The sequence below is a fragment of the Vespula vulgaris genome, chromosome 2, assembly GCF_905475345.1.
Source record: "Vespula vulgaris chromosome 2, iyVesVulg1.1, whole genome shotgun sequence".
In the NCBI taxonomy this organism is placed as follows: domain Eukaryota; kingdom Metazoa; phylum Arthropoda; class Insecta; order Hymenoptera; family Vespidae; genus Vespula; species Vespula vulgaris.
The window spans coordinates 16,944,250-16,956,519 of record NC_066587.1 but is presented as its reverse complement, the minus strand read 5'-3'; positions in this window follow the sequence as shown (position 1 = coordinate 16,956,519).

The window sequence follows — 12,270 nt, the reverse complement described above, 5'->3', positions numbered from 1 at the left end:
GAGAGAGAGAGAGAGAGAGAGAGAGAGAAAGAAAGAGAGGGGGAGAGAGGGAGAAAAGAAACGAAGCTAGATCTCGACCCCCGTCGCTCGCTGTAGGACGCCATCTTATTTATTGTTTTAATTATATCAGAATATATCGTTAGAAGCCTTCACGCCGCGGCAAGCCGCCAAATACGCGAGATTTATGCGATCAAAGCGACCTTCTCTTCTCCTACCTTCGAACCATACCCTCTATCTCTCTCTCTCTCTCTCTCTCTCTGTCTCTCTCTCTGTCTCATTCTCTCTTCCTCTTTATTTCGGTTTGCGCGTGTGTTGACGCGCGTAATTTGTTGGCGTGCACGTTGAATGAATTATAAATTTATTATCGAAGACACGCCGCGTGCTTCGACCATCTCGTGTCTCGAAAAACGTCGAGAGAGAACTCTTCGAGTTTGTCTTCTTCTTCTTCTTTTTTTTTCTTTTTCTTTTTTCTTTTTTATCTTATTTTTCTTCTCTCTCTCTCTCTCTCTTTCTCTGTCTCTCTGGTTCTATCTCTTTCTCTCTTTAGTTTATTATTCTTTTTCCCAATCGTTGGTTGATCTTCTTACTCAAGCACGCTATCGGCATTTTCTTTCTCTGTCTTTCTTTCTCTCTTTTTTTCTTTTTTTTCTGTTCTTTTTCCTATCTCTCTCTCTCTCTCTCTCTCTCTCTCTCTCTCTCTCTATCTCTCTTTCTCTTTTTAACTTTGACCTCCGACATTAATTAATCGACGCCGATAACGAACGATGTAAATCACATCGTTAAGAGAAACCACCAGGAAAGTTTCTTATTATTATATTTGTTTAATTCGTCTTTCTTCTTTTGAGACGCTTTGTAATTTAGCCAACGAAATGTCTAAGTTTAATCATTCGTTTCCTTCAAATCTGCTTGCAAAAATTGATCCTACAATTAAACAATATATCGTTCGTGTAACAAATCGGTCAGATCGTTTAATTAAAAGTTGTGAAATATTTTTTGTTTCTAAATCATCGATATCGTACAAACGTCGTATATAATGTTTATAAAAAATTAATGAAATATAATGTATTGAAATATGTATATATATACATATATATGATCGTCGAAGTTTTATCGTATTAAAAATAACACTTTTACGTATAATAAAATATTGGAAATAATAATACAAGTCCTTGTTGTCGTACGTTTAACGTATTATTTAACAATAACACGTTTCTCTTTCGTTGTCATTTTTTTTTTTTTTTAGAATAATAACATACGCCCGATGCACATGCATGAATGAATAGAAAATCATGCGGAAGAAAATAGTTAATTATTACCAGTGGGTAGTTACATTGTCCGATATCGAATCCATCCCTCCACTTGTCACCCTTTAACGACACAAACAAGTAGTAGTAGTAGTAGTAGTCGTAGTCGTAGTCGTAGTAGTAGTAGTAGTAGTAGTAGTAGTAGTAGTAGTAGTAGTAGTAGTAGTAGTAGTAGTAGTATAATAAACCCTTGAGATTTGTCCTGTGCACGTTTCCGTCCTCTTAAAAGAGGGTTCTCTCGTTCGATTCGATCTTTGTCTCTTCGATATCTTCATCTAACAGATGTAGAACCACCGGAATAAAATTTGCCGATTTGCACCCGGCTGCGCCAAATGAAGTTACATATTCGATCGTTACTCCCCTTCTTTTTTTTCTTTTTCTTTTACACTTTTTCTTTTTCTTCTGCCTCTAATAATCCCATTAATCGATTAATTATCGAATATCCCGATCCTCTATAACGGTTGAAAAATAATTTACTCGAAAGTGATTAAAAATTTGTTCCTTATCAAGAATACAATTGATTTGAATATCATTGATGAGAAATTGTTAAATCTGTGAAATTTCTAAATTCTTCTTTAATATCTTTCCTCTTTTTCACGTTCATCAAATCGATCGATCGTCTGCGATCTTTCGTTTCTCGATTTTGAAATTTGAAAATAATTTTAATCGTAAGATATTCAGTTTAAGACAAAATTTCAATTAATTATCTTTATATCATACAATATCAACATAAAGAACAGTATAATGTATTTGAATAAACAAATTATAATAATCCTATCACTTTATCGTAGTAAATTATATATACGTAATAAAAAGTATAACATAATTCATTTAATAAATTCAAAAAAGAAAAAGGAACAAATTCTTTCGTAGCATCGATGAAAGTTAAACATTCCAACAAAAAGAGAAAAAAAAAAAAAAAAAGCAAGAGAAATTGTAACATCTAACTCAAAACAAATAAGTACAATATATTATAAGGATATTAATAAAAATATGATATGTCTAAAAGAAAAGGATGAACGAAGCTAAGAGGAACAAGGATAGAAAGAGGATAGTTTGATAGAAAGGACGTCCGCGTAATCCCATATCCATTGAGCTTCAACCCCTTGATCGTTCGATCCTCTTTTTTTCCATTCCCTTCCTCCCTATCTCCCTCTCTCCCTCTTTCTCTTTCTCTCTCGTCTCCCATTATTTTTCTACGAGGGGCAGGCGGCGTCTGGGCGCGCGCCCGCTGGTATGTCTGGCATTTTTGGCCGACTACGTTTAACCATGGCAAAACAATTGACCAATGGATACGATCGAATTTTATACGAAATAAATCGATCGATCGATCGATCGATCGATCGTTCGTAACTCCTTCTTTCTGATCGATCACCTTTGAAAAAATTATCGACGGCGATGAAAAAAGATGAAAAAAATTAAAAAAAAAAAAAAAAATTAAAAAGAGAGAAGAAAAAAAAAACAACAGGTACAGACGCACGAACAAACACAAGGGCGCTTTTTATCGAACGAGAACGAAAGAAACAAAGTCTCTTACGAAATTTCCTTGAAAATATGAAATTCATATCGTGAGGAAAATAATTTTCGATTGACCGTATAGAATAGGACAATATTTAATCCGGTTGGTGCACGCGACCGTGGAGATTCCTATCTACGTTTGATAAATTACTGTCCCTACTCGAATCCCCTCCCCCACTCTCATCCTCTTTGACTCTCTATCTCTGTCTTCTTCTTCTTCTTCTTCTTTTCTCTCTCTCTCTCTCTCTTTCTCTTTCTCTATTCTTTCTTTTTCTCTTTTCTTCTTTCTTTCTTTCTTTCTTTCTCTCTTTCTTTTCCGTTCGTTTCTCGATCCAAGAGAGCACTCGTATCCAGGACAAACTCGCTGGATGTTGCTTCTTCTTTTGCTTCTGGCAAAGAGAGAAAGAGAAAGGGAAAAGAGAAAGAGAAAGATAGATAGATATAGAAAGAAACCTGGCTCACCTTAATATTAATTTGCCCCTCCATTGTCCACTTTTATTACTCACATATCTTACAGATTTTTACTTTTATTGTCCTCTTACACGACCGCGATTCTTCCTTTTCCTAAGTCCTACTTGACTCTTGGACTATAGCTTAGCTTTCTTTCTCTCTTTCCTTTTTTTTTTGTTCTTTTTTGTTTTCTGTTTTTTGCTCTTTTCCTCTACGAATCTCTTCTCGTTCTTTCTTATTTCATACACACACACATATACATTGTTTGATTACTTTCGTATTAAGTATCTAAATTATAACAGACATAATAAAAGAATAATGTATAATTTTTGTCGTTATTAAAAATTATTAACCATGCATACATTTAAGATGCTGATACGTGAAAAGATATAAAAAAAAAAGGAAAAAGAAAATGAAACAGGAAAGGAAATAAGAAATATCTATTATCGAGAAAGAAAAGTTCATTTTTCAAGAAATCATCATTATCCAAGAAGGTTATCGTAATTTTACGATACCATTTAAAATTTTCAAACCGCACTGTCCCAAAATAATCTATTTTCCTTAACAACAAATTTTCATTTTGTGAAAATCTACCGACGACCGTAATAAGTCGTAAACGTCGTAAGCGTAATAAGTCGTAAACATCTCAATAAAATTTAAACCCTTTCGACTTAAATTTTAAACCTTTAAACCATTACACCTTTGTGGTATTGAGTAGCAAGAGAATGGTAAGAGAAATGTCGTTGAATAATTTATTCAATCTGTTTTTCTTAACTTATCTTTATTTAAATAGTGAGAGCTAACAAAAGAATAGGCAATAAGAATCGAGAATCTTATATTAGACAAAAGTAAAAAAAAAAGTAAGAGAAAAAGTTTATATTTGTTTGTGAGAGTGAAGGAAACAGAGAGAGAGAGAGAGAGAGAGAGAGAGAGAGATCTCTTTCTGTCTCTATTTCTCTCTCACCGTCTGTCCGTCTTTCTCTTCAGCTTGATTCACGAGGGATTCCTTCGGGATGTGTTTCGTGTAAGAACGAGTTATCTCCAATGTTAACCGCGTGTACGATCCTACGCTTCTCCAAAGAATTCTGCTATAAACAATCTACCAACGCGTACGTAAGTATTTACCTCGTGAATGTGACTTTGAATGTAGCCTACGCTTCTTATCTGCCGTTCGATGACGAATCATCGTAGGGTTGCTTGGGTACTTATCTACCTACATACCATACGTACATATCATATTTTATCGTTATCGAAAATGATAAGGATATAATAATAATTATAATAATAATGATAATGATAATAATAATAATAATAATAATAATAATAATAATAATAATCGTAAAAAAATCCAAGCAGACTTTTCATAGTCGCTAATTGAATCATATTTTTTTGTTATATCGTTTTCATATAACGATGAAATGATACAATCGGATATAACGTGAGTATGAAAAATAAATTCTAACGTTCGATTGACATTGTTTATACATATCTAATAATTTATATTTCGATAAAAGTAATAAGAATATATTAATTTTCTTCTTAAGTTACAACGTGATATATTATTTCGTAATACCTCGTTCGTTTTATTTCTTATTTTATTTATTTCTTTTCCTTCGCATTGATATTCGAACGAGTGATAAGAAAATGATCTCAATTGGGAATATATTTGATATTTGTTATCGATAATTTATATTTGCAACGAACGATATCTGCGAATTTTTTACTTTTGTTATATTTATATATATATTTTTTTGTTTTCTATTATATATATATTATTTTTGTTTTCTATTTATTTATTTCTTTATTTATTTATTTATTTTGGCTTTTTTTTTCACGAAAGCTTCCCTTTGTTATCTTCCTTCGAAATTTAATAAATCTCGAAGAAGAAAGGAAGATCCCTTTGGAATTTGAATAACGCGAGAGAACAAATAATGATCGTGGAAAAGAAAAAAGAAAAGAGAAGAAAAAAGGGGCTCGTGAGAATGCAAGGGAATAAACGAATATCCCTTTGAAGTAACACGGTGACAAAGCTAATGCTTGTTAAACGCCGCGTGCCTTCGCGTGTAAACTTGGTTTCGCAGGTATCAGAAAGGAAAAAGAGAAGGAGATTAGAAGTTTAAAAAGAGAAAGAGATCGAAGAAGAGAGAGAGAGAGAGAGAGAGAGAAAGGGAAAGGGAAAGGAAGAAGCGAGGGAGAGAGGATTAAAGCGAGGGAAGGGTCAAGCTTGCTATTCCTCTTACAGAGATTCCCACTGAATTTTTTAACCTTGGAATCGAATTTGAATTTAGGGTTGTTTCCAAGGATTGACAGAGTGGAATTTAATATATTAACCTTCCTTTGTTGTTTGTGAAGAAGAAGAAAAAGAGTAGTCTATTCATCGAAAGGAAGAAATAAGATTGATGAATTGTGAAAATAATGACAAATTGAAGAAGAAAAAAGTAAAAGAAAAAAGAAGAAAAATATGTACAGTACATATACCTTATATTTTGATTATGAAATTATTATATCGATATAACAGAATGTACAGAGTGTCTTCGTAAGTATATACGATCATAGATTTTATATAGGAAATTGAAGAAGAAAAAAGAATAATACTGCCGTGCAAAGTATGTAAGTACTATATATTTCTTCTATGAAATTCTATTAATACAACAAACGTGTCCTTGTAAATTTTGTCTAAAACAAATTAACAGATTGTTTTTTTTAATATTTCTTGCTTCTTTTCCAACAGAAAAATTTCGTAATGAAATTCTTTAGAAGGTAACGCGCAGAGGTAACGCGCTAATGATATATAAAATTTTTCGTTAGAAGGAAAAAAAGAAAAAGAAAAAGAAAAAGAAAAGAAGAAAGGACAATTTCTATGTCGAAGAAAGAAAAACCGTTGGTGTAGTGCATCGACGTAGAATAGAATCCAAATCTTGATCGGACGATCAGCGTTGAATGGTGACACGCACCGTGTGACTCTCGCATTAATAATAAAAGCAAGAAAAGAAAGAGAGAGAGAGAGAGAGAGAGGTTCGAAGACTATTGAATGCGTAACACATAGAGAAACCAACGACGACGACGTACGTAAGTACATTGGAAGAATATTCAACCGTCATCGCCGTCGGTAAGAAGAAAGAAGAAAAATCGCGAATGTTGGTTCGGTTCGATCCATGCTGAGGAGTGGAAAGAGAGTACGGGGTGGGATGGAGTGGGGTAGGATGGGGTGGAGGGGAGATAGGGTGGTAGGTACGTAATATCGCCTGGAGCACGTCGTCATTGGTTGTATAGTAGTAGCATCAATTAAAGAAGACGAGAGAGAGGGAGAAAGAGAGAGAATCGTTCGAATCGTTCGAATCGAAAGGAAAGAGAAGAAAATAAAAGATTGCACGAGAAGAGAGCACGTGCGCTAAGCGTTTTTATACTTATATATATGTATGTTATGTATGTATGTATGTATGGTTAGAGAAGAGGAAGAGAGAGAGAGAGAGAGAGAGAGAGAGAGAGAGAGAGAGAAGTACGTTGTGAAGGACTGAAAACAGAGCTCGTTGACTCGCGCCAAAGGATCGACGTGAAATCGCATATCGTAGCTTCGTGATAGAGAAAAGAAGAGGAGAGGAAAAGGAGCAGAGAGAAAGAGAGAGAGAGAGAGAGAGAGAGAGAGAGAGAGAGAGAGGGAGAGAGAATCTAAAGAGAACTCAAGAGGGTTCCTCTCTCTCCCTTATTCGAATAATCGTACCGTCGTCCGTCGTCCGTCGTCGTGCGTTAACTTCGGTTCGTTCCTTCGTAAAAGTCGGCTTCGAAACCCCCATTTCAGAGTCACTACATTAAAAGCCTCTCTTTTTCCCTATACAAACGATTGTTCCTACCTACGAATAGAGAGGCACCTGCTTACGGCATCAGGTTACATACGTACACATCCCTCTCTTTCTCTCTCTCTCTGTCTTTCTCTCTCTCTCTCTTTCTCGAGAGAATTCGCGAGAACGTAAAAGCCACCCTTACGAGGTACGAACGTTTCCAAGTAGAATTCGCTCTGGTTGAACACCTGAGAGAGGGTGACGACTCCATCCACGTTTCACCGTGGTCCACTGGGGGCATTTTACCCCTCGACCTTCCTCTTCTCGACCCCTCTTCTCTCCCGTCATCATCATCAACATTCCCCCAGGGTACCTCCCGCATCCCCCTCCCGCTACCCCACCCTCCCTAACCTCCCTCCATTCCATCTCACTCTCTAAGCACATTGTGTAATAAGACTTCGTGTATGAGAACGGAAGTGCAAATTATAGGGCCCAAAGAGACCCGCGGACCCGTTCACCGATCAACGTGTCTCTCTCTCTCTCTTTATCAAAAATTTTTCTCACGATCCGTTTTCGTACGGTGACCTTACCTTTTTACGCCTGTCGTTCTCTGACACCGAAGAAATGTTCTTTATTCGGTAGATTCGGTATTTAGATAGGTATATAACTACCTACACACACGTGTATATATATATATATATATATATATATATTCGTATTTATTTACTTACTTGTATTTATACTTTTACGTTGGTATATATGCGTTTACGCTATTTATGCGTGTACTTTTGTATGTAATCGTACGCGTTTGGATATAAAACGTGGGATAGTTATATACGTATTTACGTATGGTACCATAGTTAAATATCGTATTTTCTGGTTATATCAAAGAAAGACGCAAGAAAATGGAAAGATAAAGGAGAAAGAGTCCTTTGAAATCGATCATTTATATCCGATTTTATTCTCTTTCTTTTCTTTTATCATTATTGTTTTTATCTACGTCTCTCTCTTCCAATAGAATTGCAATAGAAAAATAACTTCTTTTCTTTCTCTTTTTTATCTTAAATATTTATTAAAATTTATTAAGAATAAAATTTTATTAAAAATATATCACAAATATCTTTTTTATCTTAAATATTATTCTCCCTTTCCTTTTTTCCTATTTTAAATTTTCCGGAGGATGTAAAAAGGGAAGAAGGAAAACAAATAAAGAGAACCAACGACTCGTTCGAAAAAGTAAGAAAAGAACGGAAAGAAAGACGAAGGAATGAGAAATAATTACGAAAAAAAAAGAAAAAAAAAGAGAGAGAGAGAGAGAGAGAGAGAGAGAAAAGAAGAAACGCGCGAACATAGAAATAATGAACTCTCTTGCTAAACCCACTTAAATCTTCGATCATTGACGATCATCATCATTACTTATTATTATTACGATTATTATTTTGACATGTCAGTTTCTTTCGTATCTTAGTTTCCTTATATCATCGATTATGCGACGTATCCATCACCATATTTGTATTAAAGTGGCTACCATAAATGGTTCGACACGCCAAAAAGTCGTAGAACGGAAAGTACTCTGAAGAACGTTGGAAATGGAAATTCGGTTAAGAGGGACTTGAGGGCCTCTGTGTGTTCTCTCTCCTTCTCTTTCTTTCTCTCTCTCTCTCCCTTTCTCTTTCTCTTTCTCTTTCTATCTCTCTCTTTCTCTTTTGGAATAATCGATGAGCCAGAGACGATAATGTCCGGCCCCGGCTAAGATGGCGTTGAGACAAGAAAACTACTTCGTGTAACGACCGTTAAAGAGTAAAAAAGGAACGGCACCGGGGCAGCATGCGCTTCCGATTGGCCAGCCTTCTCCGGTGGGGCGGGAACTCGACAATCGACTTTTACGCTCTCCTTGCTCCTTTCGTTCGAGCTCCTCGAGATATCGTCGTCCGTTCGCGGGCCTCGTCGTCTTACCATGATTTTCTCTTCTTCTTTTTCTTTTTCTTTTTCTTCTTCTTTTTCTTCATCTTCTGTCTCTCTCACTCTCTCTCTTTATATCTCTTTGCATCTCTTTGCATGTATCTCTCTCCGTATCTCTTCGTCTCTTATTATATTTTGTTTTGTCTTATTAATACTTTAGCATCGGGTATTATTATTTTCTTCATTTTTTCTGTTCTTTCTTTCCTCTTTTCCTTTCTTTTTCATCCTTTTTTTTCTCTCCTTTCTTTCTTTCTTCTTTCGTTTCTTTTTTCGTAATTCTTTTCATTTCTTTTCCCTTGCTTTCTTGCTTTCTTTCTTTTTTTCTTTCATTCAACTCCCGCCGATTTGATTATCTCTACCCTACTCCTTCGAGATATCCCGTAGGATCTTTTCCCTTTTTCCCTTTTATCTTTGTCTCTTTATTTATTGTATATTGTACTTAATTAATCCTCTTGTTTTATAATTGGTTTTACAATTTCTTCGATTCCCGGTAAACACTGATCTCATTTTTTTTTGTGTATTTGCTAACTCATATATTTACATACACACACACACACACAGATATATATATTTTTTTTCGATATTGATTATTGTAAAAAAAAAAAAAGAAAACACTACGTCTCTCTTCGAATGAAAGGTTAAAAGAATTTATTAAAGAAGACATTTAACGACAAAGTTAAACGACATTGGTTATTAAAGAAAAAAAAAAAAAAAAAGAAAAAAACAAGAAAAAAGAATCAAATAAAAAAATGACCTAATTCCTTTCCCCCACGATTCTCCTTCGATCGAACGTACGATCGTAAACTCGATAAGAAAAGAGAAGATAGACGAAAAAAAAAAATAAAAATAAAAAAACACGCACGCATATATACGCGTACGTACACTTGCGAGAAAGGGAATGGAAGAAAAGCGATCTCATCTCTCTCTCGAAAGCGATGACACCGATGGTCGTCCTAGTCGTCAACGGATATGCGTTTCGAGAGTTAAGAGCGTATCGGTCCACTTTCGGCACCTTTGATATACTCCTTCGAAAAGGATCCGATTTGGTAGAGTTTTGTTGTGTGGTCTATCGAACGGTATGCTTCGCGTACATGATTTTAAAAGCAGCGGCCATATCTTCGAATAAGAGAGAGTATAACAGAGAAAGAGAGAGTAAGAGAGAATATAACAGAAAAAGAAAGAGAGAAAAAGAAAGAAAAAAAGAGAGGAAGAGAGAAAGACTGTGAGAGAGAGAGAGAGAGAAAGAAAGAGAGAGAGAAAGAGAGTAAAAGAGAGAGAGAGAGAGAGAGAGAGAGAGAAGAAGCTGTATGGTCCACGCGTGTGCGTGATCTTCGCGTGATTGCGGGTACCGACAATGACAACAAGCGCTGCGGGAGGCGTGACTTGGCGCGGTAAAGACGCGCGTCCGCCTTTAATACGGACTTGCCGACAGCTATGTATGTGGGAGGATGAAGAGAGAGAGAGAGAGAGAGAGAGAGAGAGAGAGATTCTAGTAACAGGTTGTAACAGTTTCCATCTCAAAATTCTATGTCATATCATTTTTGTAAGATCTGTATGAATTCGATGATTAAAAAGTCGATAGAATATTTTCTTTTCTTGGATCGATATTTGATTAATCGGTGATTATTTGGTTCATGATTATTGCGACAGAATCGTATCGATGTTTTCTGACGTGTCGTTATGCGTAGTCGATGATTTTAAGTTAGATCTAAAATGAGGAATATTTGTTTGTTTGTTTTTGATAGAGATTTGATGAATTAATCATAGGAGTTAATTTCTAAGTAAAGATTTCATATCTATTGACGATCGATATTGATCGATCGTGTTGTTTTCGTATGATTGTTTTAAAGAATTATTACGAATGTTCAAACGTTTGATATGTATTAGAAATCTTATACACATATACACACATACACACACACACATATATATATATATACGAACAAATAGCAAACGTTTAGAATATAAAGAGCTATTAGATCTATTCCAAGAAACTATATAGCAAATTTAATAGAAAACATGGAGACTGGAAAATATTACAGGATAGCTATTTTCGGTGAGAGAGAGAGAGAGAGAGAGAGAGAGAGAGAGAGAGAGAGAGAGAGAGAGAGAGAGAGAGAGAGAGAGATTGATTTTTTATTTAAAAAAAAAAAAAGGAAAAAAAAATAGAGAAGCTACGAGAGAGAACTATTGGAGAATTTACGATCTTCTTTATTGCATCTCGAACACGCGTGTGTCTTTTTCTCACGACGGGAAACAGAGAGTAGAGAGTACGTAGGAAGGTAGATACAAGATAGAGAAAGAGAGAGATAGAAATGGAAAGATAGAGAGATAGAAAGTGGAGAGGGTAAAAGGTATGGAACGATAAATTATCATCGAACGTAGGAGCTCCCGCTTCTGAGACGATAACCGTTGATCTACGACGCTCTAAATAACGAATTGTCACTCGTTTAAGCGCAAATGCTTTTATGATGTCTCATGCTGTTCTTATTAGGATATCTCGTCTGGTACGGGTCGCCATTATCGTGAAAATCGTTTATATATCGAATCGTATTCCTCTGTTCTTCCTTCTTCTCTCTCTCTCTCTTTCTTTCTCTCTCTTTCAATTCTACCATAAAACGTTCCAACATGATATAATACTATTCTTCCTTCTTCTTCTCTCTCTCTCTCTCTCTCTCTCTCTCTCTCTCTCTTTACAATTCTCTTAGAAAACGTTATACTTGTATACGTATAGATCACATAGATCTATATGTTGTATCGTAGATATATCTAGGTTGTATCGTAATCTTTCAAAGTAGAAATATCGAAGATTTACAGAAAGATATTATAGATGTGTGTAGGTGGAGCTGGTTAAAGGGAGATGGAGGTGGTTAAGAAAAAGAATTATCGAAGAGATAGAGGGAGAGAGAGAGAGAGAGAGAGAGAGAGAGAAAGAGAGAGAAGGAAAGACGATTGGCCTCGGAGGTGGAGCCTATCATTGTAGAAAGGTATTGTGTTCTATAACAGGGGTAGATGAGTTTTGCTCAAAAATGCTTTTAGTCATTGTGCCTTGATCCGCCCTTTGGCGAGTTGACCGCCGCTCGTGCGTGCTGAAAGAGTGCCTCTTTCAAATGAATCCGTATATCGTTAAATAGACGATAGAAATCCTAGAAAAATCTTTTCTCTCTCTCTCTCTCATTATTTATATACCTCTCGTAATATTTATTCGATCGTAATCTTATATAGAAACAATCAGTCAATTAAAAATCGATTCGTTC